Below are 6,163 nucleotides of genomic sequence, written 5' to 3'. Positions count from 1 at the left end.
CGGGGTTGCCGGAGTGACAGAAACCTAAACCCCCGTTGGTATATCGATGCAGGAGAGATCGCAGGATCTCAGAGTTTAAGGCTGTGGTTAGATTTATCTTAATTACTTTCTTGTAGTTGTGGATGCTTGCAAGGGGTATAATCACAAGTATGTATTAGTCCTAGGAAGGGCGGTACATTAGCATAGGTTCACCCACACAACACTTATCATAACAATGAAGATTATTTAGCCGTATGTAGCGAAAGCACTAGACTAAAATCCCATGTGTCCTCGAGAACGTTTGGTCATTATAAGTAAACAAACCAGCTTGTCCTTTGTGCTAAAAAGGATTGGGCCACTCGCTGCAATTGTTACTCTCGCACTTTACTTACTCGTACTTTATTCAACTGTTACATCTAAACCCCCTGAATACTTGTCTGTGAGCATTTACAGTGAATCCTTCATCGAAACTGCTTGTCAACACCTTCTGCTCCTCGTTGGGATCGACATACTTACTGATCGAAAAAACTACGATACACCCCCTATACTTGTGGGTCATCAAGACTATTTTCTGGGCGCCGTTGCCGGGAGTGAAGCGCTATTGGTAAGTGGAATTGGTAAGGAAAACCTTTCTTGTTTGTGCTGATTTTATTTCTGCCTGCTGCTATAAGTCATTATGGAGAGATCTTCTCTTCAATTTCTATTTGGGAAATCTACTACTACTGCAACGGTAGTGGATGAGGCGCCAGGTGAGGAAGTGATACCATATAAAATACCTATGAAAATTATTGAACGTGTTATGGATAACCGCTATGAAGGGGATGGAGCGCTCCACCCTGGAGATCATTTATTGTTCTTACATGAATTATGCAGTTTATTCAAGTGTGCGGGTATTGCTATGGATGAAGTGAGGAAGAAACTATTCTCTTTATCGCTGTCTGGTAAAGCGGCGCATTGGTATAAATTACTGGATAATGGGGATTCTCTTGAATGGAATGATATTGTGCCCCGGTTTTATTCTAAGTTCTATCCTCCAAGTGAAATTCACAAGGATCGGAATCGCATATATAATTTTTGGCCTCATGATGGAGAGAGTATTGCCCAAGCTTGGGGGAGATTGAAGTCTTTAATGCTCAAATGCCCCATTCATGAGCTTCCTGGTAATGTTATTATTGATAATTTCTATGCAAGACTTTCTTTTCAAGACAAGACCTTGCTGGATATTTCTTGTTCTGGATCATTTACACGCAACAAAGAAGAGTTTAAAAGGGACCTTCTTGATCGGATCCAAGAAAATACTGAAGGTTGGGAGAACGACAAGGACAGAGAATCGGTATAATTTATGATTATAAATGCATTGAAGCTTTTATGGATACTGATAAATTTCGTAATATGAGTGCTACATATGGTCTTGATTCTCAAGTTGCTGCAAATCTTTATAAAGCTTTTGCCTCTCATTATGAATTGCCAAAAGAAGAATTTTGATAAGTATCATGAACCGTATAAAGATAAAATTGATTCATCTATTAATAAATGCGTTGTAGTTGAAACTGCTGATCATGTTATTCCTGAAGCTTATATTGAAAAAACTCCTTTCCTGCTAAAATGAAGGAGTACTCTGTTATAAATAGTGCGGTTCATAAAAGTGAAAAGAAACCTGTAGAACCTGAAGAACAAATAAAAGTTGAACCTCTTTGTTGCAATAGTTAAAGATCTTGTGAAAATGTGGAGGATGGTCATATTATTTTCTCGTGAAGATGCTTCTAATATTGTTTCACATCCTAATAAACCCAAACAAGCTAGTGTTCCTATGCTATCTGTTAGAATTGGTGATCATTGCTATTATGGATTATGTGATATTGGTGCAAGTGTTAGTGCTATTCCTTATGAGCTTTACACGGAGATTATGCACGAAATTGATTCTTGTGAACTTGAAGATATTGATGTGGTTATTCAGCTGGCTAATAGAGAAACTATTTCTCCAATTGGTATTGTTCGAGATGTGGAAGTTTTATGCGGTAAGATTAAATATCCTGCTGACTTTTTGGTACTTGGTTCTGCTGCTAGTGATTATTGTCCTATTATTTTTGGTAGACCTTTTCTAAATACTTGTGGAGCTATTATAGATTGCAAGAAAGAGAAAATTTTGACTAAATTTGCTGGTGAATCTTATGAGTTTAACTTCTCTAAATTTACCAAAACTCCTTATAAAGCTGATTTGCCTAGTGATGATTTTAAAATGGAACAGTGTGCATCTATTGTTCTTGTTCCTAATAATCCTTTGCAGCAACATTTGGAGGATAGCGAGAGTGAAGTTTTTAGGAAAGAAAGAGATGAGCTTGAGGAAATTTTTCTTCGCCAACCTATTCTCAAGCATGATTTACCGGTGGAAGATTTGGGTACAACACCGCCACCAAAGGAAGATCCTATTTTTGATTTAAAGCCTTTGCCTGATAATCTTAAATATGCTCATACTGATGATAAGAAAATATATCCTGTTATTATTAGTTCTAAGCTTTCAGAGATTGAGGAAGAAAGGCTATTGGAAATATTGAAGAAACACCGAGGCGCTATTGGCTACACTCTTGATGATTTGAAAGGGATTTCTCCTTCTATTTGCCAACATGCTATTAATATGGAAGATGATGCAAAGCCTGTTGTTGAACATCAGCGTCGTCTAATTTCGAAGATGAAGGAAGTGGTAAGGAATGAGGTATTAAGACTTCTTGAAGCTGGTATTATATATCCTATTGCTGATAGTAGATGGGTTAGTCATGTGCATTGCGTTCCCAAGAAAGGAGGAATGACTGTTGTGCCTAATGATAATGATGAGCTCATCCCTCAAAGAGTAGTTGTAGGGTATAGAATGTGCATTGATTTTCGAAAAGTTAATAAAGTTACTAAGAAAGATCATTACCCTTTACCATTTATTGATCAAATGCTAGAAAGATTGTCTAAAAATACTCATTTTTGTTTTCTTGATGGTTATTCTGGGTTTTCACAAATTGCTGTTAAAGCTAAAGATTAAGAGAAAACCACTTTCACTTGTCCCTATGGAACTTATGCTTATAGACGTATGCCTTTTGGTTTATGTAATGCTCCTGCTACTTTTCAAAGATGCATGTCTGCTATTTTTCATGGTTTTTGTGAGAGTATTGTAGAGGTATTCATGGATGATTTTTCCTTCTATGGGAATTCTTTTGATAGTTGCTTGCGAATCCTTGATAAAGTTTTGCAGAGATGTGAAGAAACTAACCTTGTTCTTAATTGGGAGAAATGCCACTTTATGGTCAATGAAGGAATTGTATTGGAACATAAAATTTCTGAGAGAGGTATTGAAGTTGATAGAGCTAAAGTTGAAGCAATTGAGAAGATGCCCTATCCTAGGGATGTTAAAGGTATTCGTAGTGTTCTTGGTCATGCTGGGTTTTATAGGAGATTTATTAAAGATTTCTCCAAGATTTCAAAACCTCTTACTAATCTTCTTCAAAAAGACGTACCTTTTGTTTTTGATGACGATTGTAAGGAAGCTTTTGAAACTCTAAAGAAAGCCTTAACAACTGCTCCTATAGTTGAACCTCCTGATTGGAACTTACCATTTGAAATTATGTGTGATGCTAGTGATTTTCTTTGTAGGCGTTGTTCTTGGACAAATGAGTAGATAAAAAACTGAATGTTATTCATTATGCTAGTAAAACTCTTGATGCTGCTCAAAGAAATTATGCTACAACTGAAAAAGAATTATTAGCTGTAGTCTTTGCTTGCGATAAATTTAGATCTTATATTGTTGATTCAAAAGTTACAATTCATACTGATCATGCTGCAATTAGATACCTTATGACAAAGAAAGATGCTAAGCCGAGGCTTATTAGATGGGTACTTCTTTTGCAAGAATTTGATTTACATATTGTAGATAGGAAAGGTGCCGATAATCCTGTTGCTGATAATTTGTCTAGATTGGAAAATATTGCTTATGATCCTGTTCCTGTTAATGATAGTTTTCCAAATGAACAATTGGCTGTAATAAAGGTGAGCTCGCGAGACAGTCCTTGGTATGCTGATTATGCTAACTTTATTGTTTCCAAGTACTTGTCTCCAACCTTTTCAGCTCAGCAAAGGAGGAAATTCTTTTATGACTTGAGGCATTATTTCTGTGATGACCCACACTTATATAAAGAAGGAGTGGATGGTATTATGCGAAGATGTGTTCCCGAATATGAACAACAAGAGATATTGAGTAAATGTCATGGTAGTGCTTATGGAGGACATCACGCCGGAGAAAGAACCGCGCAAAAGGTTCTACAATCAGGTTTTTATTGGCCAACTCTCTTCAAGGATGCGCGAAAGTTTATTTTATCTTGTGATGAATGCCAAAGGGTTGGTAATATCTCCAGACGTAATGAAATGCCTATGAATTATACTCTTGTTATTGAACCGTTTGATTGTTGGGGATTTGACTTCATGGGACCTTTTCCCTCTTCAGAAGGTAACACTCACATACTTGTTGATGTTGATTATGTTACTAAATGGGTGGAAGCCATACCTACAAAAAGTGCTGATGGTGAGACCTCTTTAAGAATGCTTTTAGATATTATTTTTCCTAGATTTGGAGTGCCTAGATATATTATGACTGATGGAGGTTCTCATTTTATTCATGGAGGTTTTAGAAAAACTCTTGCTAAGTATGGTATTAATCATAGAATTGCTTCTGCTTATCATCCTCAAACTAGTGGTCAAGTAGAATTATCAAATAGAGAGATTAAATCTATTTTGGGAAAGACCGTTAATAAAACTAGAAAGAATTGGGCTAGTAAATTGAAGGATGCACTATGGGCTTATAGAAATGCTTATAAAAATCCCATGGGAATGTCACCTTATAAAATGGTTTATGGGAAAGCTTGTCATTTACCTTTAGAACTAGAGCACAAAGCTTATTGGGCTGTTAGAGAATTAAATAAAGATCCTAAACTTGCCGGTGATAAGAGGTTGTTGCAATTAAGTTCTCTAGATGAATGGAGAAGTGAAGCTTATGAAAATGCTAAACTCTTTAAAGAGAAAGTTAAAAAATGGCATGATAGAAGGATTATCAAAAGAGAATTTAATATTGGGGATAAAGTCCTATTGTATCGGTCTCGTCTCAGACTCTTTGCAGGGAAATTACTCTCGAAATGGGAAGGACCATATGTTGTCGAGGAGGTGTATCGTTCAGGAGCAATCAAAATTAGCTCTCTCCAAGGCAATGCTACGCAAGTGGTGAATGGACAAAGACTCAAGCATTATATCTCAGGTGATTCTTATAATGTTGATCTTGATATTATTCAAGTGGAAACACCGGAGGCTTTCATCAAAGGGCAAATTGACAGTCCGCCAGAACTCGACTTTGAATAGGTAACAGTACTGGTAATGAAAAGTACGCAATTTACTTTCCGAACAATATTTTTGCTGTTTTTGGAAAATATGAAAAATTACGAGCTCGAAACGGAGTGGAAAGGACGCACGAGGGGGTGCCACCATAGGGCGGCGCGGCCTGACCTGGGCCCGCGCCGACCTATGGTTTGGCCGCCTCGTCGCCCCTTTCCGACTTTGGTTCGATCTGGTACTTTCCTTTTGTCGAGAAATTTTTTGCTATATAATCCCCCGGACCCCTGGAGGTCCGTATATCGTTTTCTCGACGTGTTTTGTTTCGAGCTGTTTCTGCCAGGATCTGTTTTCAGTTTAGAAGCACCATGGTCTCCAAGAACAAGGGCAAGGAGTTTCCGGATGAAGATGATCGAGATCTTGGGTGGAAAGAGGAAGACAAGGATGTCAAGGAAGAGGATGAAGAAGAGGAGGAGGAAGATTCGCGCGCACACCTGCGTGCTACCATCGCAAGCATCAAGGTGGTGGACAACCCTTTTAGTGCAAACAAGAGCGCAAGAATTCGCACTGGAGGAGCGGTTCCACGTCATTACCTAGCTCCGAAAACATCTCTATCAGGCATTCACCATCCCTTCCACAATCTAATTTTCAATAATCAAATTGAAGGGACTCCAAAGGCAGCATTGCCTAGCCAGTGGGATATAGATCGTTCTAACACTGCAGGAGGGAAGGAGCACGAGGTCAAGAGTGGGGAAATAACTCCAAGAGCTGGGACTCGCCGTCGGACAGACTCCTTAACCGCGTCGAGCACAATTCAGAGATGATT

Source organism: Lolium perenne, chromosome 4 (genome assembly GCF_019359855.2).
Source record: "Lolium perenne isolate Kyuss_39 chromosome 4, Kyuss_2.0, whole genome shotgun sequence".
NCBI classification, from domain to species: Eukaryota; Viridiplantae; Streptophyta; class Magnoliopsida; order Poales; family Poaceae; genus Lolium; species Lolium perenne.
This window is presented reverse-complemented; position numbering follows the sequence as displayed.